At 39.5% G+C, this 24616-nt stretch overlaps 1 long non-coding RNA gene across 3 annotated transcripts; it reads left to right on the top strand.

The window, feature by feature from the left end:
• The first annotated feature begins 5168 nt into the window (after positions 1-5168).
• Positions 5169-23987, top strand: LOC138987621 (uncharacterized). 3 transcript variants are annotated; one of them, XR_011464003.1, is made up of 5 exons: positions 5169-5523; positions 6471-8254; positions 10658-22160; positions 22398-22500; positions 22828-23987. It is a non-coding gene; the product is annotated as an uncharacterized lncRNA (long non-coding RNA). The 3 variants fall into 3 exon arrangements; XR_011464004.1 differs by lacking the exon at positions 10658-22160 and having other exon boundaries at positions 8130-8254; XR_011464002.1 differs by lacking the exons at positions 6471-8254; positions 10658-22160.
• The last annotated feature ends 629 nt before the right edge of the window (positions 23988-24616 follow it).

The following is a 24616-nucleotide window of genomic DNA, read 5'->3' on the forward strand; positions in this document are numbered from 1 at the left end:
AAAACAGCTTCAAAGAAGGAGACAAGTTTCTTTGCCCTCCCGGGAATGGGCACTTCCTTGAGTGCAGGATTAAGTTTAAGGTACCAGTGTTCTTACAACGTGGACCATTGCTGCCTGGATCTGACAAGGTGACTGAGGCAGTAGAGCTCGACACTACTGGCATCTCCCCTTTCCCTAGGACCTGCCTTCCCAGGGACCTACACTTCAGGCTCTGCCATGGTGAGAGGATGGTCCCCCTTCGTCTCCTGGATCAGCGTTGCCTGGCGTTCATTCTCATAGGATGGGAGATATAATCAACAAATCTGGCAACATCTACAAGGAGCATGATTATAGAGCCAGTTTCTTCCAAGGACTCACCCATTGTGAAGGGCTTCCCTCCTCCTGCAGTAATCACAGGCTCAGGGAACTGCTCAGTAACAGAACTGATCTGTCCCAAGTTTAAAATCGACAAACCCCCAACTGGCCTTCGACTTTCATGTCACATGACTGATCCACTCCAGTCAAGATGGCTAAGGTCTAGTCATCAGCATAGGTAACATGCGTTGTATGACTATGGAGTCAGGCTGGGAGCCTCTGGGGTAGGAGAACTGAATGGTCATACTTGTTGCTCTTGATCCCATGTATATACCTATTTTTGGAACCACTGACATCCCCACAGAATACAAAAACTAAGATTCATATATTTCTAAATGTAGGTTTTATCCTTCACTGGACCTAGCTTCACTCCTGGGGCCCAGAGCTGTGGACTGTGGGGAAAATGATGAAAGTCACTTGATAAGATACTAATCATTGTTGAAGCCAGGTGATGAGTACACAGGAGTTTGTTAGACTATTCTGGTGTTGTATATGTTTGAGAATTTTCATAATGAAAAGTTTAAAACTTGCTAGTCAAACAACTCTACTGCTGCTGAAAAGGCTCCGCTGCTGCCACCCCTTCCCTGGCAATACTCTCAAGTAGTTGCAGAGAATGTTGAAGCCTTTAGTCAGGCTCTCAGCATCAAGTCAGTGTCTGCTAGTCCTCTTCTGACCTTATGTGGTTCTGGTCACTCATCCTTGTAAAGCAGAATCTCTCTCGTTAACTTTAGAATGGAAGGGCTGGGAAGGACAGAAAATAAGTTTTTGAAAGTTTGTTCAGTCACTGAGTTCTCACTGTTCCTCAGTAACTCATCTCTGTTCCATCTCATTCTAACTTCACTTCCATTGTGCATGTGTGCTCAGTCACTTCAGTCGTGTCTAACTGCGACCCTGTGGACTGTATAGCCCGGCAGGCTCCTCTGTCCATGGGATTCTCCAGGCAAGAACACTGGAGTGGGTTACCATGCCCTCCTCCAAGGGGTCTTCCCAATCCAGGCATTGAATTTATGTCCTATGTCTTCTGAATTGTGGCAGGTTTTTTACCGCTGAGCCACTGGGGAAGCCCTCACTTCCATCATTCCTGGTCCATTATGCCTGCACCTTACTGGTTTCCCTACTTCCAGTCCACCCCACCCCTCACACCCAGATTCATCTCCCTAAGACTTTAGGGTATTTTTAATTGTCCCTTGCTACATGATAATCCTTCAAGTCTACTTAACTGTCTACAGAATTAAATCCAGATTCCTAAATCTGGCACTCAGTGTCTGCCACACAGTAATGTCCTGAGCTTCTCCAGTGACCCCCTGGCCTCCACAAGCCCCTGGCTAACTGACACCTTTGCTGTGATGACACTTTCCTTCCCTCTAGCCGTTGGATGAGCATTGAGAAAAGCCCTGTAGACACTAACTGAACGTCAGCTAGACACTAACTGAACGTCAGCTTCAACCCCTCTTGTGTTCCTCAAAGTCTCCCCTGGGGCTAACCTAAGTTCTTTCTAAAATACTTGGACTCAGCTTTTATTGTTGATGTTCAGTTGCTAAGTCACGTCCAGCTCTTTGCAACCTCATGGACTGCAGCACACCAGGCTCCTTTGTCCTCCACTATCTCCTAGAGTTTGCCCAAATTTGTGCCCATCGAGTCCGTGATGCCTTTATTGAGCACCACACAAATAGATGCTTCCCAGTTTTGGAGATTTTCAGCTAGCAAAACTTTAAGAAAGGGATGGCAAATTAAGTGTGAGATATACATCTGGAAAGAAACGTGTACATTAAGATTAACCAGTCATACAACCGATGCCCAGGGAGGAAATAGGGTATTGCCAGCACCTAAAACACCCCATCCTTTGTGTCTTTCCCAGAGCATAATTCTTCCTCCAGAGATATTTGGTTCTCTGATTTTGGAGATAATTATTTCTTTATAGTTCTACCTCCTTCTTCCTATGTATATATACACAAAGCATTGTTTTGGTCTTTGAACATGTATAAATGGAATCACCTCATTGGTATTGTCTTTTTCTGCCTAATTTTGGTTTTAGGAGATCATTCTCTTTCACTGCTTCCTAAGCTGTCTCACTGTACAGCTGCACAGTTATCCCCTCTACTGTGGGTAGGCGTTGGCCATTTCCAGTTTGAGGTTTTCCTGAGGATCAGTGCTTCTCTGACCCTTAAAGAATACACCTCCAGTGCACCTAATGCGCGTTTTCTGTAGGGGATAAATGTGGGAATGAAACTGGAGGCATGGAAATATGTATCCCTCTAAACTTTTTTTGTTAATGTCAACTTGTTTTCAAAGAGATGGTGCTATTTACCCTCCCACCAGCAGGGCATGAGAACACATCGTCCCCAGTGCTTGGGTATCATCAGGAATTTAAATTTCTCCTGATTTGGTGAGTGTAAAATGGTATCTCACTGTGGGTTTTAATTTGCATTTCCTTGTTGTAAAATTGAGTACTTTTTTATTTATTGATTGATTGTTCAGATTTCCACTTTGGGGAAATGCCTATTTGTTTTTTACCCGTTTTTCTATTAGTCTATCTGTTTCTTATTTGCTTGAGTGTGTATGTGTGTATATGTCTGTCTATAGATATATATTGTTAGGGATTGCTGGATACTATTCTTCACTATATTGCAGATTTCTTGTTCTGTGGCTTACCTTCATTCTTTATGGTCTCTTTTGCTGAATCAAGTTCTTAATGTAGTCAAACTTTTATCTTTCCTCTTAAGATTAGAGGAAATCCTATCTTTTTGTGTTTCACTTAAGAAATTTTTTTTCCACCTCAAGGTCATAAGGATATTCTCTGTAATGTTCTAGTGTATCAGTTTTCCTTTTCATACTTAAAGAATTTCTCTACCTGAAATTTCTTTCCCAATCCCCACCCTCTCTTCCTTACCCAGTATGACTAGAAAGTCTTGGCACTTCTTATTTTGCTGAGTAAGACTCTTTATTTATTTTTGGTTTTTTAAAAAATCTTTATTGAAATATATTGATTTACAGTGTGTCTGTTAGTTTCAGGTATACAGCAAAGTGATTCAGTTATATTTTTTATACTCTTTGCCATTATAGGTTATTATAAGATATGAAGTAGAGCTCCTTGCGCTATACAGTAGATCCTTATTGGTTATCTATTTTATATACAGTAGTGTGTATATTTTAATCCCAAACTCCTAATTTATCCTTCCCCCCTCCCCTTCCCCTTTGGTTACCATAGCTTTGTTTTCTATGTCTCTGTGAATACTTCTGTTTTATAAATAAATTATTTGTATCATTTTTTTTAAGTTCCATATATAAGCAATGTCATATAATATTTGTCTTTCTCTTATCACTGTCACTTCTTACCAAGACATTTTGATACCAAAACATGAGAAGAGCATAGGTCAGAGTAAAGGAGAACCCTTTGAATCAAATACTTAACTCTTTGTGTTATACTTGTTTAATTTGTCCATATTTTTCTCATTTTGTTACAGGTCCTTTGCAGAACTTCGCCTAAGTATAAGTTTATGAAGATGGAGGAAGGAATCCTTTTTTTTTTTTTTAATTTTGAAAGGCAGATGTTCTCCAATTCTAACAACCACATAAATGTCCAGTGTGTCCATAACTGTCCAGAGAAGCCACTAGCAATAAGGACTTCTAACACTGTAGCAGAGATGCATACTAGCCTCCAGAGATCCAAGATGTACACATATTTGACTTGCCCTGGGAAATCACTCTCAAAACTAACGCAAGTCCCTCATACTGCATTTTAAATACCACCTTCTTCCCAGCAAGTATTTGAGTGCCTACTGTGTACACACACAGTACATGCCCCACACATAGCAGGGGGAGATGGACAGTTAACATGGATGGTTACCATGGATGGTAAAGGCCGGGTCAAGGGTCAAAGCCCAGCCCAGCTTGACCACAGCATGGCGGCCAGCTGCTTTTTTACAGATTGAGTAGATGTTGGCTCAGCTGGTAAAGAACTTGGCTGCTAATGCAGGAGACACAAAAGACGCTGGTTCAATCCCTAGGTTGGGAAGATCCCCTGGAGGAGATGGCAACTCCTCCATTATTCTCGCCTAGGAAATCCCATGGACAGAGGAGCCTGGTGGGCTGCAGTCCATGGGGTTGCAAAGAGTCAGATACGACTGAGCACACACGCACTTGTAGATGTTTCTTCCCCTGAAGACTGTGATGGTTTTAGGAGTGAGGTGGGTTTAGAGGAAGAAGCTGTAAGATACAGAGAGCTCCAGGGCCTTAGGAGAACAGCATAGGCAAAGACTGGGAGACAGCAGATGTACTTTGGTGTGGCTAGAACATAAATGGCAAGGAGAGCTGAGCAAGAAATGATGCTAAGGCCAGACCAGGAAAAAGAGATCCCTGTCAGCCTGGCAAAGGGGGGTGGACTTGCTCTAAAAGGCCAGTGGAAAACCTTAAAGGGCTTCCTAAGAGCAAGTGGCAGGATGCTGCATTTGAAAAAGTTCATTCTGGCTTGGGCACCACAGCATTTAGACTAGGGGCTTGTGAATGAAAAGCAACTCCAAAGTGATTGTGGGCAGTGCCAGGAGAGCACAGAGGACTCTTCAGCATCAGTTGTTACCTTTTTTGGCCATGGATCTTAGTTCCCTTACCAGAGTTGGAACTCGCACCCTCTGTAGTGGAAGTGCTCAGTCTTAACCACTGAACCACCAGAGAAGTCCCCATTGAAGTTACTCCTTTTTGGCAAAAGAGAGACCCAAGAGACACTTGCCACCACTGCTGTGTGGATATATTTAAACCTGGGTGCAACTCTCTTTCTAGTTTACCAGCAGGAAGGATATACTTCGTGTATTCAAAAAGTCCATCTGTGGTTAACATCTGGACTTTGATTTATATTCAGTCTAATCCATGGAATTTTTATTCTGGTCAGCGTTACCAGATGAACCATGTTCTCTGAGGAATGATTAGCCCAAAGTAGGACAGAAGAGAATCTGAGAAGTAGCCTTTCCACCTGCCCCTTGGCTCTGCCCTAGGAAACAGTCACCCAGCAGCACTTCCTGGAAACCACCGAGACAGAAGTTACAGGGCACCGGCCTCGGCTGCAGAGATCCTGAATTGGTTCTTTGTACAAGATCGTCTCTTAGACACCAAAGCCTCAGTGCCCTCAAAAGATCATTCACTCCCTCTAAATGCCTTAGAAATGGAAATTCTCAGGTAAGGTTTTAACAGATGAAGATAAATGAGTATTTTTTGTGTGTGTCACCCACTTTATGGTTATTTAAAAGCCCAAGGCCAGCAGGACTGAAATTTTTAAATCTTATATTTTACAACAATCATATTTTAAAGTGCGTTTTTCCATTGGTGATAGATTGTGCATTTTGAGACTCGAGGTTTAAAACATTTTTATTTTGTGTGCCATTTAATTCCACTCCTTTGAGCATCTGGACTTAAAGAATCCTTAGGATTTTTCCTCTTGGGTCTCCTTGGAAAAGAAGGATGCTAGTTGCTACTTCTCTAGTTGGAAAACATGTTTTCTGTTTCCTTTTAGGTTATCAGGTTAAATTCAGTGACTATTCTCCCAGAATTCTGTTCTTACAAGCTATTCTGTAAGAGCAGATTGTATTTCCAAAGTTTCTGATACAATTCTCAGGGAATGTGGAATGGGATTCCTAATGGACAATGTTGTTTATGGGAGCTGGGCCTCAGCTCGTAAAAGCCTATATGTCAGAGAGCCAGAGTATGTACCAAATAAGTACAAGGTGCTAGAGAACTGAAATGCTCCACACAATAGACAGAAAAATGTGATAACCTACAACTTGACAGCTGAAAACATAGCTACCCTCTGCACAGCTCCAGTGGGAATAAGTCAAGATTCAGTCACAAAACCACTTAACTATGGGTGAAGTGCTATTCAAGGGTCCAGGAGACAAGAAGAGATCTGCTCAAAATTTTGATATTAAAAAGTGATGAATATCTTGAGAGGTCCAATAAAGTGCCATGACTGGAACAATCAGAGAAGGCTTCCTGTGACATTCACAGGAATGAGAATGAGGTGACATTCACACTGCTCCTTGAGTGAAGATGTTAAGATTTTGAGTAGAGACAGTAAAGATCAGAGCAGATTTTTAGTCTAACCAGGGGTCCTATGATCTGTGATGCAGGAGAAGAAGGGATCAGTGGCTATAGGCCTATGAAGAGATACGGAGTGATGACAGAGGAGAAAGAAGTGAACAGTCTCTGGAGGTGCTAAAGCCAGAAGGAACCTGAGAAGTATAGAAACCATCCGAGATTAGCCTTGGTGAGAAGACAAAGATTAAGGGAAAGAGAATGAGGAGGAGGGAAATCCCTGCCAATACAGGAAGAAAAAGAAGTACCTGTAAGGGTTCATCTATATGTTGAGAACCTCTGTTGGATGAGGTGGTCACCTTCCCAGAGTCAGGAGTACGAAATACTCCATCAAGTAAGCTGTAAAGTTTGGAAAGTGCAGTTAGCTTTATATCAACATCACAAAACAAGGCATTTTGAAAAGAAACATCAAGTTGTTTTCTATGGGGACCAAAAGATGCTTTTCCCACTTTCAAGCTGTGACAGATTTCAAGTCCAAACATAATGTTGATTAAAATCGACTATTTTCACTTGATCTATGTGGTTATATGAGTGTGCTCAGTCGCTCAATCATTTCCAACTCATTGCCACCCCGTGGACTGTAGCCCAACAGGCTGCTCTGTCCATGGAATTCTCCAGGCAAGAATACTGGGGTGGGTAGCCATTCCCTTCTCCAGGTATGGAACCTGGGTCTCCTGCATTATAGGTGGATTCTTTACTGTCTGAGCCACCAGGGTATACAGGATAACAATAAAATGAGCATTCCATCACTTGATTTAAGATGGTATCTCTCATCACTCTAAGCTGGGGAAAAGATGGGAGGAGGGGAAAGGCCCAGGGAAGCACACAGGCTGCTTTCCTCAGGGCCTCCTGCCTTGTGTTCCAATCGCTACCTGAGTTTCCCTTATTGGGAGGGGATTTCTGTTCTGAGAACCCCAAAAGCTGAAGACAGTACAGTCCTGGATTGTTATGTGACCGTGGGCACATTTAAAAAAAAAAAAACAAAACTCCAGGCCTGTGTTCTGAATAAAATGAAGGAGGAGGATTAGTGGTTTTCAATCTTCTCTTAGGTGGGAAACTGCTCAAAGTCCTCCGGGTGCTGACTGAAGAAGACGCCTCCCCCGGCACTTGACTGTTTATTCGTTCCTCATTTAGGTCTCCATGACTCAGTGCTTCCTGTACTGTATCGAGTTCCCACACTCCAGCAGAATTTTTTTTAAGCGTGTCAGAATGTTAAGCTAACACTTATTTCATTGCTTTAAGAGAGATGGGCTTTTAAGGAGGACGGTCAAAAACGCAAATGTGAACCTTTTTATGACCCTGTCCCTTCATCAGGAAAGCATCTAACTCAATGTCAACGGACTTAATCCCCACTAAGCCTGATTGGCATTCCATTCCTAACAGTTAATATCAAGGAGATAATCCAAAAGGAAAAAAAAAAAAAGCCATGTGCATGGAGTTCTTTGTCATTGTATTTTTCATTATAATGAAAAATGCAAAACTAGAAACAGCCAACAGGAGGAAGGACGAGTTACGGTGTCGTACTAATAAGTTCGCTGCTCACTGTCACATCAGAAGGCTATGAGAACAATCACTGTGGAAACAGGATAACGGGGAGAAGAGCAAAGTGCAGAATAGTGATGCATGTAAAGGAGGTGGGAGTCCAGTTTGCTTCCCCTGCATTTCTCCTCCCTCTTCCCTGTGTCTTTTCTCAGTTTCTCCCACGTTGCTTTTGAAACATGGAAAAATGAGTTGATTTATGAGGTCAGTAACCCTGTGGTGATTTTCTGCTTCTGAACTGTGTCTTGAAGGAGGCCACAGAACCCAAGCACCAAGAGAGGTAAATAACTCATTGTTTAGTAGCTAAGTCACATCAGACCCTTTTGCGACTGCATGGACTATAGCCCACCAGGCTCCTATGTCCGTGGGATTTCTCAGGCAAGAGTACAGGAGTGGGTTGCCGTTTCCTTCTCCAGAGGAACTTCCCAACCCAGGAATAAAACCTGCGTCCCCTACATTGGCATGTGGATTCTTTACCACTGAGCCACGAGGGAAGCCCCAAAGAACTCATTGAATGGTAGTTAGAGCCTCGGGCTTCCAGTGCCTTTCTGCCCTGCTGGGACCTGAATATATTTCCATCACCATCCTTACTGTTCCAGTTTTGTGATGAACCAACCATGAGGACAGGAGCATGGCACATAGTAGGCACTTGTGACATGAACAAAACCCTCCTTTCCTTCCTCTGTGGTTGTGATTTACCAAGAAGCACCATGTAACTGATGCAGTGATACAGCCAGAGAAACTAAGAAAGCAGTGCTTTCAACTATTTTCTGTTACAAAGTACTTGGTGAAACTGTAAGAGGATATTTAGCACCACAAAAAGTAGGCCAAGGGTAAGAAAAACTCTCCATACCCAAGAGACTTCAGCTGACCAAATTAAGTCTGATCCAGAATAAACAGTTCTCATCTGGAAGTCTAGCAGTTCCAGAAAGTACTGTCCAGGGAAAAAGGCCCACGATGCTGATCTGCATAATTATGTAACCCTAGCAAAGTGGGGATAAATACCATTGTAAAGGGGTGCACAGGAAAAACCAAACGTGAGCAAGTAACAGTTCTCGGACCTTAAGAAGAAGACTTTATTCCTGAAGAAAAACCAGGCCCCTTCCCGTGAACTTGACCAATGTCAGTTTTGCCCATGCTCACCCAGCATCCAAAGCCTAAACCAAGATTTCTATTATCAGATCCCTCCAGTGGGACTTGCCTAGTGGTCCAGTGGCTAAGACTCTGCACTCCCAGTGCAGGGGGCCTGGGTTAGATCCCTGGTCAGGGAGCTAGATCCCACATGGTGCAACTAAAGATCCTGCTTGCTGGGAAAGATTGAAGGAAGGAGGAGAAGGGGATGACAGAAGACAGATGGTTGGATGGCATCACTGACTCAATGGACATGAGTTTCAGCAAACTCTGGGAGATGGTGAAGGACAGGGAAGCCTGGCGTGCTGTAGTCCATGGGGTCTCAGAGAGTCGGACGCAACTGAGCGACTGAACAACAACAACCTAATTAATCATAAGGACGTTATCTTTCTGCAGCACCCGAAATGAACCTATTCCAGTACTATCTCATGCCGATAATGACCGTGGTTATGCAGGTCTACTTCCTTACCAACAAACTTCGGGAGACGATACTCCATCTTTTAACCATCAAGTGGAAATTAATCTTTATATTTTACTTATTCATCCAGTAGTCATAGTTATTACTGACACATATTGAACAACTGGATGTGCTAGACAACGTGCTAACAACTTTAACATGTGTAAAACAACGTTAATAATCCTATTTTTAAACTTTTATCTATTTTTGGCTGTACTGGGTCTTCACTGCTGCTCGGGCTTTTCTGTAGTTGCAGAGCATGGACTCTAGGGCACGTGGGCTCAGTAATTGTGGTTCCCGGGCTCTAGACCACAGGCTTAATAGTTGTGGCACATGGGCTTAATTGCCCCTCAGCATGTGGATCTTCCTGGGCCAGGGATTGAACCCATGTCTCCTGCATTGACGGGGATTCTTTACCACGGAGCCACAAGGGAAGCCCAATAGGATTATTAGCTCCAGGAATTTCCACTGGAGAAGGAAATGGCAACCAACCCACTCCAGTATTCTTGCCTGAGAAATCCCATGGACAGAGGAGCCTGGCGGGATACAGTCCATGGAGTCACATATGACTTAATGACTAAACAGTAGCAAATAATCTTACTAGTAGAAATTATTTTCCCCAATTTTTGGAGGAAAAACTTGAACCAAGGAAACTCAAATTTATATCATATATCATCCACTACACTCAAAAAGACCATTGAACTGTAAGAGACATGGGGGGTCTTCAAGTTCAATCTCCTCACTGTTGTTTACCTTCCTTTATTATGGGAATACTCAAATACATTGAAAAGTGTAATAAACCTCTTTATAATAAACCACTAGGCTTCAGTAGTCATCAATTTATGGTCGGTCTTATTTAATCTTTACCCTCGCTTATTTTCCTCCATCTCATAGAATATTTTGGCCCTAATATCTTTTTAGTCCTTATCTGGAAATAATTTCAAACCTACATACAAGTTGCTAAAATGAAAATATTTTTAAAACCCATTACCCATTACCTCTATTATTAACGTTTATTCATTTGCTCCACCAGTACTTTTTTTCTCTCTCTCACCACCCCCCACCCTACCCTTACACTTTTTGGTTGCTGTTCAGTTGCTAAGTCGACTCTTTGTGACCGGATGTACTGCAGCACACCAGGCTTCCCTGTCCTTCACTATCTCCCAGACATTTGTGGGGAAACCATTTGAGGGTAAGTTACATATGTCACAACGCTTTATCCCTGAATGTGTATTTCCTAAGAATAAGGGTATTCTTTAATAGACCATGGTATAATCAACTTCAGTAAAATGAACACTGACTCATTACTTGATCTACTCTATTCTTATTCCAATTTTGTCAGTTGTGTTCCTTAGAGCGTGTCTTTCCCCTTCAGTATAGCATCCAGTTTTGGGTGAGGTATTACATTTAGTTGTTAGTCTCTTTTGATCAGGAACATTTCCAGAGCTTTTGTCTTTCATGACATTGACATTTTGGGAAAATGAATCCCTTTCCCTTTCTTTCTTTTTTTTTTCTTTTTGAGCCATGCTGTACACTGTTCAGGATCTTAGTTCCCCAGCCAGGAATTGAACCTGTGTTTCCTGCAGTGGAAGCGTAGTCTTAACCACTGGACCTCCAGGGAAGTCCCTCTTTTCCTTTTTTTAACAAGACATTTCTCATTTGATGTTTGTCTGCTGTTTCCTTACGATTAGACTCAAGAAATGCATTCTTGGCCAGAACATTACCTAGATGAGGCTGTGTGACCTCAGAGCATCACATGGGAGCTATATGATATCCATCTCTCCTTACTGGTGGTGGTAATCTTCACCAGTCAAGGCTGTTGCCCAGCTTCATCACTGTACAATTACTGTTTTTTCCCCCTCTCTTATAAATAATAAACAGCCTGTGGGGAGGCACTGTAAGATCACAGAAATGTTCTGCTTATCAAAATTTCCCCTATATTCAGTATTTGTGTTTAGTTACCTGGTGCTGCATAATAGGTTATGCCAAAACTTAGTAGATTAAAACGATAAATATTTATGATCTCACACAGTTTTTGTGGGTCAGCATGTTGGCCCTGCCTTGGCTGGATGGTTCCTGGCTCAGGGTCCCCTTATGAGGTTACATTCCAGCTGTTGGCCAGGAGCTGCTGGCACCTGAAGGCTTGACTGTGGCTGGAGAATCCACTTCCAGAATGGGTCGTTCACATGCCTGGGAAGTCAGTGGGGAACTGAGGAGGCTTCAGGTTCCCTGCCAGATGGACCTCTCCAAAGGGTCACTTAGGTATCCTCTTTGCATGGCACTCGGTTCCTCTAGAGCAAGTGATCCCTAAGAGGGAAAGGAGAGGACAAAGCCTTGTGACCTAGACTTAGAAGCCACACACTCACTCCCACTTACAGTCAGCTCGTTAGAAGTGAGGAGCCAAGTCCGGCTTACGTTCCAGAGAAGGGAAATTTAGCTCCAACTTTAAGTTCCAACCCTCTCTCTCTCTATGTTTTGGTGGGTTCATCGATTGGTTTATGGGATCTTACTTTCCTGACCAGGGATTGAACCCATGCCTTCCACAGTGAAAGCACTGAGTCCTAACCACTCGACCTCCAGGGAATTCCCTAAAATTTCAACTTTTGAACAGAGAATATCAAAGAATTGGTGGACATCGGTTAGGGCCATTACAGCATCCTTTGATGATTCTTGCCTGGCTTAATCCTTACTCAAAATAATGATTTCCCATCTATCCTGTATTATTTAATAAGCAAATTATAGCATCATATTTCATCTATCAATTTTTGGGAATGTATCTCTTTAAAATGAGTATTTTTAATATTATAAACTTATAATGTTATATATTATAATATCAAATAGCAGATCCCCTGGAGGAGGAAATGGCAACCCACTCCAGTATTCGTGCCTGGATAATCCCATGGACAGAGGAGCCTGGCAGGCTACAGTCCATGGGGTCACAAAGAGTGGATACAACTGAGCGACTGAGCAGTCAGGCAGTCAGTATTTAAATTTCCATGTGTCCCGTGAATGCTGTACTTTTTATTGAGATACAATTCACAAGCCTCAGAGTTCACTCTTTTAAAGTGTTCAATCCAGTGGTTTATAGTATTTTGAGTTGTACAATCATCACCACTACTTTATCACCTCAAGAAGAAACCCTGTATCATAAGCAGTTACTTCCCATTTCCAAATCAGTCCCTGACAACCACTAATATGCTTTCTATGGATATGCTTTTTCTGGATATGTCATATAAAGGGAATAATTACAGTATGTGACATTTTATGCCTGATTTCTTTTGAAACCATGGATGTAATCCATGTCACCTGCCTTTACTTACGAAGGTTTTAAGACTTTCAGGTCCTCCCAAGCAGCACGTAGCCTAAACAACGTGTTTGCCCAAGTTGTTTTTCAGGAACTTGGAGTCAGCTGCATCTGCTTCAAGTTGAGCCAAAGTCAGCTGTGTCTGCTCTGAACTGAGCTGTTTAGGTCAGGATGGGACCACCAGGCCTTCACCTGGGCACGCAGGAGCATCTGCTTGTGCTGTATTGAACGTGCAGAGGCCTGTAGCTTTGCTGTGCCTGCAGAGAACAATTATCACACCTTTTCCCAATCATCTTTCCTTTCTCCCCAGGCCTCAGACCACCCTGCTTCTTTGTTCTTTATCCCATACCTGAGACTCTTGCCTTAAGGGAAGCAGATTGGAGACTTGTTTTCCTGTCTCCTTTTGCTACAAACCTCTGCATCTCACTGTTTTGACTTCCTGCGCATCTGGCAAAACAAACCTGGTGGTAATACCTTCACTTAGTATAAAGTTTTTAAGGTTGATTTATGTGGTAGCATGACTAAGTACTTCAGTCCTTGCTGCGGCTGGATAGTATTCCATTGTATGGAGATACTACACTTTGTTTATCCATTTTTGGCTATTTGCAAATAACATTACCCATGTACAAGTGTTTGTGTGGAGCCCTATTTAATTTGTTTCTTTGAATTGGTACCAAAATAAAGTCCACATAATGCCGTTAGCTGATAAATCTTTTAAGTCTTTAGAGGTTCCTCTACAATTTTGTATTTTTTTTTCCAACTTGTTGAAGAAACTGAGTCATCTGTCCTGTACAGTTTTGCAAAATCAGGATTTTGCTGATTGGATCCTTTAGATATAAATAATTTAACATGTTACTCTAATATCTATAGTTTCATAGATTGGTAGCTGAGTGTAGAGGCTTGATCAGATTCAGACTTGATGGGGGAGGGAAGCTGGGAAGATTACATTATATGTCTGTTCTACAAACATCATATCTGGTTTTCTCTTTTTCTGTATTAGCAGCCATTGATGATTATTGCCTAGATCCACTATGGAATGAGAAGTAGCAATACTTTAATTCTGTCATTTCTTTATTAGCTAGAATATGGTATAAAGAAAAAATTTGCCCTTAACTGTTTTGTTACTGTATCATTCAATTTATATATAAAAGGAAGGATAAAATGCTTGAATGTTTCCCTTTATTTCCTAGTTTTCAAAATGAATTGATTCATTATCATACTCTAATAATGACCAACTGTTTGTGAGCTTTAAAAATTAACTCATGAAATCCCCTGGAGGCCCATTGGTTAGGATGTGGAGCTTTTACTGCCCTGCAGGGTTTCATCTCTGGTGGGAGAACTAAGATCCCAGAAGTTTCTTGGGGTGGCAAATAAAAATAGCCATATTAATAAACTTCTCATCTTGAAGTCTTCATCCCTTCATTCTCTTAACCACTGAAGCATAAATTACCTCAGAGAAATTTAAATACTAGTATTTGAACTTTATACATAATATTCTTTGCAGTTGCTTTTTATTTTTAAAGGGTGAATTGGTTTTTAATAAGTCAGTATCTGTTTATACTTTTCTCTTGGTTTAGGACATGATGTTTGATCATGAGAGCTTCCAATGGTATATGGAATAAGAGAAAAAATCTGCTAAATGCATTAGAAAGCATTTGAATAGAAATGCTGGTTCCTATTTAAAACACTCTCTTTTCTGCATATACCCAAATGGGAGCAAAAGATTCCTTAATATTTAATTTTTATATTGTTAGAGACAATGGGTTTAATAAATTCCTTTTTATCTGTTGTGTATTTTTAGTTGTTTGGTAACTGAGTTCTAAGTTCTTTCACATAAACTCCATTTCAAGCCTTGTTTGTTTTCAAGTACTCAAATGTATGTCTCATTTTGAACGTGAGACATATATAATATGTCTGAAGCATCTTTGTAAAAATATATAGAAGTCTTTAAAATGCTGAACTGTAGTACCTGCTTATTTTCTTTAGTCATTAGCAGAGAAAAAAGTTTTATCAAGAAGTTACTGATGTGAATGTGCAATTTACAGTGATTTCATATATGCTCCCCAGCTTCAAAATCACTTAGAACTACAGCTGTGGTTTCTGGAAGGTCAGTCGTTGCTTCCTCAAGTTACACCTATACAGCTTGGATTTGAGTTTTTAAAGAATATTTAACTTTTAAAGGAGTTATCTTAGGGAAAGGGAAGTTTGAGTTGTATTCATGGTTTTGGCTGGGTTAACAATGGCTTCAATTAAATTGTTTGAATTATAAAGTAAGTATAATTATGGTAAAGAAGCTCAGCCTCATTTTTAAATGTTGAATCACATTTTTTTATTTGTTTCTATACTATAGAAACTTCAAAATTTAGGACCACTGAAATATGCCAAGTTCTGTTTTGGGATTGTGTGTTTAGTTTTTGTTGTGTTGATTAGTTTGCTTTTTAAAAAATTTTTTATTGAAGGGTAATTGCTTTACAGAAATTTTGTTTTCTGTCAAATCAAATTTTTTTTTCCTAAAGAAACTGAAAATGCTGCATCTACTAGTGGAAGAAAATGCTTTGGTTTGGTTTGCTCTGAAGATTTTACTGTTGTTCAAGCATATTGTGGTTCAAAGATTACAAAGAATAATGTTAGTTAAATGCCAATGAACTCTTTTTATATGAAATATAGAGATTCTGGGGGGTGATGGTGGCAGCGGTGCCTCTTACTTCCTTACGTAAAATACTTGAACATTCTCATCAATATTGCCATCATCTGTTTGATATTCCCAGTAGGGAATTCCCTGGGTGTCCAGTGGTTGGGACTCAGTGCTTCACTGCTGGGGCCTGGATTCAATCCTGGTCATGGTACTGAGATCCTACAAGTCACATGGCAAAACAAACAAACAAAATCTCCCAGTATATTTTCTCAAAGTCTATTTACTTAAAATGGTATGGAATGACATAATACGGAATAACATCTGAATTACAGACACACAGAAATAATTCAATATTTAAAAATAACTTTCATATTTTGGCAGGAACACATAAATAGAATTTTTGACATTCATTATATTAGGTGATTAATGCTATTTCTTTTAATATAAAGTCCTCTTATTTGGAGTTTAATATTTCATATGTTTGAATGTGTACAATATTCCCAAATAAAAATAAAATTTTCAGGCTAATGTTTTTGTTTCTGAAGACAATAAAGAGATTATTTAGTAGATCATTTCCAAGAAAAAAAACACTGATATATTTTATAGTGGTATCCCCTAGGAAGTTCCATGGATTAAGGGTAAAAATAAGTTCTTTTGTATATCATTAAACAGCTGGCACTGTCCCACAGAGGAATATTTTCAAAATGGGAAATATATGATACAATATGTGATTAGTATTGGGAAAATATTTTCAAATACATCTACTGTTTGTATTTTAATGTTTTTCCACTAAAAATAATGTTACTGGTACAATGAGAAATAACAGGGAAAATTAACCACAATAAAAGTGAAAGGTGTTATAATTCAGAAGCTCTAATTTTCAACAAATCATTAGCCTAAATATCTTCTTGATTGGTTGGAGTTTTTATTCTTACTGTTGCTCATACTGCCCTCTCTCTGCTCAGTGGCTTTTTGGTTTGCTTTTAATTTTTTGTGGCCTTGTCTGTCCCTACACAGCCAGACCTGGGAACTGATTCTGGGGAGCCTTGATGCTGAATCACCATGGAACGCACACATGCAGTTAGCTCTTGCCCACTTGCCCTTGGGCCTCAGGCCCCTCTGCCCCACTAGGCCACATTCCTGGGGCCAGGAGTTTGTCCCCACTCTGCAACTGATGAGGGGGTTCAAATGGTGTTTACAGTTCCTGCTGTCCTTGTGGGTCTAGTTAATTATGAATCCCAGGTGTCTCCCATCCCATGGAGCTGTAGTCAGGCCTGGTCAATGGTTCTTGTTGACCAGTGGGTTCCAAAGTCATTTGATGTGACGCTCTAATAGTCTGTGATAGCTTTTTTTAAATCTATTTTTGGATGTGCTGGGTCTCTTGCTGAACACATGCTTTCTCTAGTTGTGCTCAGGCTTCTCACTGCAGTTGCTTTTCTTGTTGCGGAGCATGGGCTCTAGAACTCATGGCTTTCTGTAGTTGTGGCGCTTGGGTTAGTTACCCTGCAGCACGTGGAATCTCACAGCAGGGATTCAACCCATGTCCCCTGCTATGCCAGGCAGATTGTTATCCACTGCACCCCCAGGGAAGTCCCTGATAGCTTTCTTTGTATCTGGCAAAATAAGATCTTCTAAGCTCCTTTGTACATTTGTGTTTTTTTTTTGCAATTGAGGTGCTTCTTCTTCTAACTTAATTTTTATCTTATATTGGAGTATATTCACAATGTGGTGTTAGTTTCAGGTATACAGCAAAGTGATTCAGTTATACATATACATATTTCTATTCTTTTCCAGATTCTATTTCCATATAGGTTATTATAGAACATTGAGTAGAATTCCCTGTGCTATACAGCAAGTCCTTTTGATTCATCTGTTTATATATAGTAATGTCCATATGTTAATCCCAATCTCCTAATTTATCCCTCCCCGTTTCCTGTCCCCTTTGGTAACTGTAAATTTGTTTTTGAAGTCCGTAGGTCTATTCCTATTTTGTAAATAAATTCATTTGTATAAATTTTTTTTTAGATTTCACATATAAGTGATATCATACAATATTTGTCTTTCTCTGTCTTAATTTGATCATCTCTAGGTCCGCTCACATTGCTGCTAATGGCATTATTTCATTCTTTTTTTATTTTTATTTTTTTTTTCATTCTTTTTATGGCTGAGTAATATTCTATTGTGATATGTAATCTTTATTCATTCCTGTGTTGATGGACATTTAGGTTGCTTCCAGGTCTTGGCTATTGTAAATAGTACTGCAATGAACACTGAAGTGACTATCTTTTTGAATTATGGTTTTCTCTACACATATGCCCAAGAGTGGGATTGCTAGATCATATGGTAGTTCTGTTTTTTTTTGTGGCTGTGCCATGTGGCACATAAGGTTTTAGCTTCCTGACAAGTGATTGAACCCACACCCTCTGCATTGGAGGCATGGAGTCTTAACTACTGGACAACGACGCAAGTCCCCTGTTTTTTAGCAACCGCCATATTGTTCCCCACAGTGGTTGTACCAATTTACATTCACACCAAGTGTAGGAGGGTTCCCTTTTCTGCACTCTCTCCACAATTTATTGTTTGTAGACTTTGAAGAAAGCCATTCTGATCCATGGGAGGTGATAGCTTGCTGTAGTTTTGATGTGTATTTCTCTAATAATTAGTGATGCTGAGCATTTTTTCATGTGCTCTTCAGCCATCTGTATGTCTTCTTTAGAGAAATGTCTATTTAGCTCTTCTACCCATTTTTTGTTTGTGTGTGTCTGTGTTTTATATTGAGCTGCATGAGCTGTTTCTATATTTGGAGATTAATCCCTTGTCAATCATATTGGTTGCAAAATATTTTTTCCCATTCTGAGGGTTGTCTTTTCATTTATAGTTTCCTTTGCTATGCAAAAACTTAAGTTCAAATAGGTCCCATTTGTTTATTTTTGTTTTTATTTTCATTAGAAAGGGTGGCGGCTCAGCTGGTAAAGAATCCGCCTGCAACATGGGAGACCTGGGTTTGATCCCTGGGTTGGGAAAATCCCCTGGAGAAGGGAAAGGCTACTCACTCCAGTATTCTGGCCTGGAGAATTCCATAGACTGTATAGTCCATGGGGTCGCAAAAAATCAGACGCAACTGAGCACCTTTCATTTTCACTTTTTCAGAAGGTGGATCCAAAAAGATACTGCTACAATTTATGTTGAAGCATGTTCTGCCTATGTTCCCTAAGAGTTTTAAATATTTTTCAGTCTTACATGTAGGTCTTTAATCCATTTTGAGTTTATTTTTGTGTATGGTGTTATAGAATGCTCTGATTTCATTCTTTTACATGGAGCTGTCCAGTTTTCCCAGCACTTGTTGAAGAGACTGTTGTTTCCCCTGCTCTTTTTCATAGATTGATCATAGCTGCGTGAGTTTATTTCTGGGCTTTCTATTCTGTCACATTAAACTATTTTTGTGCCAATACCATACTGTTTTGATTATTGTAGCTATACTATATTGTAGCATAGTCTGAAGTCAGGGAGCTTGATTCCTCCAGCTCAGTTTTTCTTTCCTAAGATTGCTTTGGGTGTTAAGGATCTTTTGTGATTCCATACAAATTAAAATTTTTTTTGTTCTAGCTCTGTAAAAAATACCATTGGTAATTTGACTGGGATTGCATCGAATCTAGATAACCTTGGGTAGTACACTATTTGATTTTTCCAATCCAAGAACATGGTATCTTTCCATGTGTGTCATCTTCTTTTAACAGCGTCTTTATGGTTTTCAGAGGAAAAGTCCTTTGCCTCCTTAGGTAGCTTTAGTCCTAAGAATTTTATTCTTTTTTGATGTGATGGTAAATGGGATTGTTTCCTTAATTTCTCTTTCTGATCTTTCATTGTTAAGTGTCTAGAAATACAACAGATTTCTGTGTATTAATTTTGTACTTGCAACTTTACCAAATTCATTGAAGGGCCCTAACTAGTTTTCTGGTGGCATCTTAGGATTTTCTGTGTACAGTATCATATCATCTGCAAACAGTAAGTTTTACTTCTTTTCCAATTTGGATTCCTTTTTTTTCTTCTGATTGCCATGATTGGACTTCCAAAATTATTTTGAATAAAAGTGGTGAGAGTGACAACCTTATCTTGTTCCTGATCTTAAGAGAAAAACCTTTTAGTTTTTCATGTGGGTTTGTGATATATGGCCTTTACTATGTTGAGGTAGTTTCCCTCTATGACCACTTTCTGGAGAGTTTTTGTCATAAATCAGTATTGAATTTAGTCAAAAGCTTTTTCTGCATCTATTGATTGCTTATTGCAATGAGCAACGGCCTATTCAATAGAAAGAAAATATGTTAAGATAAAATGTAGTGTAAATTTATATAGGGTTTTACTCATCCTCTTCTGTTTTTCCTTTCTCCTCTGCAGAGAATTCCAGCTCTAAGAAGATTCTAGTAATAACAGATTAGATTATTACTCATTTGCTTTAGCCACAGTACACACACAATAGTATTAGAAAACTAACACCAACATTACCACTAATAATATGACTAAAACAAGTTAAAAAGATTTTTTTCTTTTTTCTTAAGTGGAAAAAAAATCTTATTCCACTAGAGATGTACAAATTACTGTTTTAAGTTGATTAAAAGTTCCTTTTTGGGGTTCTCCCACCCCAGTATACTAATTTAGATTCTTTAGCTTCATCTTAAAATCTTTGTTTTATAATTATGTAAAATATTTATATATTTTGATCCCTCATCCTGTTCCTTTCCTTTCCTTCTAGTTAACCATTTAAAATGTTTATATTTATCTTTTTTAAACACAAATTTTGTAAATAATGTAATTTTACTGTATACACCCACTTTTTTAGCTTAGTAATATGTTCTGGAGATCTATGGTGGATCTGACATTATTTAACCATTCCTGATTTAACCATTTGCTGATGGATTTGGGGTTGTTTCTGGTCTTTTTCCTGTTATGAATGCTATTGTAAAGGATAAGTCTTGTGCATATATTTTAAAAAATGCTTTTTTCTTTGAACGAGATCCCTAGATTTAGGATTGTGATCAAGATTACTAGTACTGTCAAATCTCCCACAACTACCATAATTTGTAGGAGTATCAGGAATATGTGAGCATACCTGGTTCTTGACCAACAGTATGTCCCACTTTGGATTTTTACCTAATACATGAGAAATGGTATCCCAGTGTTGGTTTTATTGTCTGTGTGTTTCTCGTAGTATGAATAAAATCAGCATATATTAAGTTTATTGTTCATCTCAAAGCTCAATTTCTTACAGGGTACTTGGTCTTTTTATTTTTAAAAACTCTTTAAAGATATTAGAGATACTAGCACTTATAAACCTTTTTCATATTTTGCCATGTCTTTGAATTTTGATGGTTGATAATACATAAAACAAAGCTGACTTATATATATTGTTCTTGTATCCTGTAAACTTGCTAAATTGTTAGTTCTAGTAGCTTTTTAAAAAATTTATCACAAATGGTCCTTAGATTTTGTCAAATAACTTTTCTATTGAAATGATTATATGATTTTTCTCCTTTATCCTGTTCACATGTTGTATGATTTTCAGATGTTTAACCAACCATTCATTCTTAAGATAAATCCCACTTGGTCAAATCACAATTGTTGGAAAGTTTGTGGTTTGTTGTTTTTGCAAAGTTTGTGTTTTTAATGTTGGTTCATTTGATGTTAATTTATTGACAAATCCTTTTTCCATAGTGTCAGAGATAGTCCATTACTAATTACTACAATTCTGAAATGGTGGTCTGAATTATCTACTCCCACAGACTCCCCATGTGACCTACGCATGCCTTTATATAGATTTTACTGTGTGCCTACTATGTACCAGGCATTATTATGCACTGAGGATACAGAAATAAATAGGGTAGACAGCCCTTACCCTCTCAACTGTGGTGAAGACAGTAAGATAGTTTAATAAGTGTTAGGCAATAGAGAGGAAAATTTAAGATTTATACAAAGGGAACCATGTTATAATTTTTTTTAAAGCGGCTTGGAGGGGACATGTCCCTGGAGGTCCAGGGGTTAAGACTACGCAATGCAAGGGACATGGGTTTTATCCCTGGTCCAAGAACTAAGATTCCACATGTCCCATGGCATGGCTGAAGGAAAAAAAAAAAGTCCCTTGGAGGAAGTTACCTGAATGGTAAATTGAATTCAACCACTGTTACCATATCATTTACTATCCAAACAGGGACAATTTTCAAAGTGAAAACAAGCATAAACTAGGATGTATAATCACCTTAAATCTAACCAGTCAAATGAGAAGTGTTTGAGGCAGAAAAAACTATGTGAAAGAGGACAAGGCCCATTAAGGTAACTAAAAATCTTAATTTAGTGAGCTGAGATCAGCCCTGGGATTTCTTTGGAAGGAATGATGCTAAAGCTGAAACTCCAGTACTTTGGCCACCTCATGCGAAGAGTTGACTCATTGGAAAAGACTCTGATGCTGAGAGGGATTGGGGGCCGGAGGAGAAAGGGACGACAGAGGATGGATGGCATCACCGACTCCATGGATGTGAGTCTGAGTGAACTCTGGGAGTTGGTGATGGACAGGGAGGCCTGGCGTGCTGCGATTCATGGGGTCACAGAGTCGGACACGACTGAGCAACTGAACTCAACTGAAACTGAGGAAAGAAATTAGCAGAAAAGTAAGCAAAGACCAAAATATAAAGGTCTTATAAATTGGAAAGGAACTTGAACTTTATTCTAAGGACAATGAGCGTTATAGGCAAAATTAAATGAAAACTATTGCACTGTGCATTTGGAGGGGAGTGGAGAGTGGGTATGGGTTTTGGGGGTCACCAAGCGTTCTACAGTTGTGTGACACAAAGACACTGAGTTGCATGCTATGTGCCTTACAGCTCGATAAAACTTTTTTCCTCCAGGTGAGAGATGAAAACAGCTCTGGATTAACATGTTGGAAGTATGGACGAATTCAAGAGATATTTAAGAGAACCCATAAGGCCTTGTGACTGACAGGATATGGAGGTGAGGGAGAGGGAAAAGTCAGTTAACTTCCAAGATTTTGGCTTAAGCAACAGGATGGATGATGGTGCCATTTACTGACATCACCAGAACCAGAAATGAGGGTGTGGGTGGAGAAATAAAAATGTTGAATTTGAGATAACTTTGAAAACACTAAAGTTATGGACTGTTTGTGTCCTCCCAAAATTTGTTAAGTTGAAACTCTAATCCCAACTGGGTGTTGGGAGGTAAGGCCACTGAGAATTACGTAAGGAGGGTGGAACCCTCATGAATCTGACTAGTGCCTTTATAAGAAGTGGCCCAAGAGATTACTGAATCTTTCTGCCACAGGAGGATACAAAGTTGGCAGTCTGCAAGTCAGAAGAGGAATTTGTCAGAATCTAACCATGCTGGCACCCTGACCTTCAACTTCCAGCCTCTAGAACTGTAAGAAATTTCTGCTTATAAGCAACCTAATCTATGGTACTTTGTTATAGCAGCTCCAGTTAAAACAGTATCCAAGTGTGGCTCAGGTGAAGATCTGGGCTGAAAAGAATCAGTGGAAGTCACTGAGGTGAAGAGTTTTGTTTAGGGCATATGTAAGATATGGTTAGAGGTGAAATCAGCAGGAGTCTGAGAAAAGGCTCTGAGGCAGGGAGAAAACCAGAGGAGCATAACGTGACAAGTGCAGTTTAGAGTCTCATAAAGTGTTCAACAGTGTAAAATACTATCATGTTTCAAAGTAAAATGAGCAAAGTATCCTCTGGACTTAAAAAAAATTCAAGTTTCAGTGGAGTAACAGTGGCAAAAACTAGTCTCATGAGTTTTGTGCTAAATTGTGAGCTGTGATTCCTCAAGAGACATATCAGGCAAGGAATCAGGTTTATAAGTGGAAAAGAGGGAAAAGGTTGAGGAGGATTTTTATTTTAAAAAAGGCTTGGTCATGTTTAAAGAAATACAAGGATCCAATTAGAGAAACTGAAGTACTGGAGGAATGAGAAGGCTACATAAGAATCAGCTGGGGAGGCTTGCAACGTTTAAGGTTTGGTTAGTTTAGGAATCTGTATTTAAGTTCCTGATGGGATTCTGATGCTCAAGACAATTTGGGAGCTGCTGCTGCTAAGTCACTTCAGTTGTGTCCGACTCTGAGCTAGTAGAATCATAGAGCAAACTCTGTAAGATCCTTCATGCTTTTATGCTTTCTAAACAGGGGAGGAAGAACCTATAGAGGATGCAGGTACAGACAAATTTGGTGATGGATAGTTCAGAAGTAATCTGCTAACAGACTTGGGGAAGGTGAAGATTTAAGGAGACTACAGGTTTCAGATTGTTTTGAAGAATGAAAGATAGGTTGCTAATGTTGAGGACTTAGTTGAGGATGATAATCACAAATTTATAGTGTCAAGTCTATACCATTATGCTATTTTCTGTGGCAGTTATCAGCTAACCCAATTGTATTTAGGTAAGGCAGACAGAGCTGAACTCATCTAAGATTCAGAGCTTGCCACAAGTTATAAAAGTGACAGTAAGGCAAAGAAGTTTGGAGAATTGCCAAGAAATCTTTTTTTTTTCCTTCACTTTAGAAGGATAATTTTGCAGGACACAGAATTCTATGTTGCTTTTACTCTGAACACTTGATAAATATTTTATTCCATTTTCTTGCCTGAAGAGAAGCTGGATGTAATAACTATGTATAGGTATTTTTTTTCACCTGGCTTCTCTCAGGATTTTCTCTTTTTCTTTGATTTTCTATAATTTTGAAACAGACCTAATTTGGACTTCACTCAATAAGGGGTGGGCGGCAAAACATAATCAATGATATACTCTAGGAAGACCAGAATCAAATCTAGGTAATCTAGAATCAAACCTTTAAGGCCTAAACCAATGGGGTTCCAAAAGATTACTGCTTTGAAGACTGTCAGACTGTGGTTTCCTTTGTCCCAAGTTTTTTCAAAAGTACCCAGAGATGATTCTAATAGGCAACTGCAGTTGAAAGGCAGTCATTGATCTGTAATTTATGTTGCTACAGTAAGGCTCAAATTGGACAAATATACATACCATCTCAAACAAAATTTTGAAGAAATCACCTGTTAACTAAGCTGACCCCATAAAACTACAATCACACCATTCCCATCACAAA

This window comes from Bos mutus, chromosome 4 (genome assembly GCF_027580195.1).
Source record: "Bos mutus isolate GX-2022 chromosome 4, NWIPB_WYAK_1.1, whole genome shotgun sequence".
NCBI classification, from domain to species: domain Eukaryota; kingdom Metazoa; phylum Chordata; class Mammalia; order Artiodactyla; family Bovidae; genus Bos; species Bos mutus.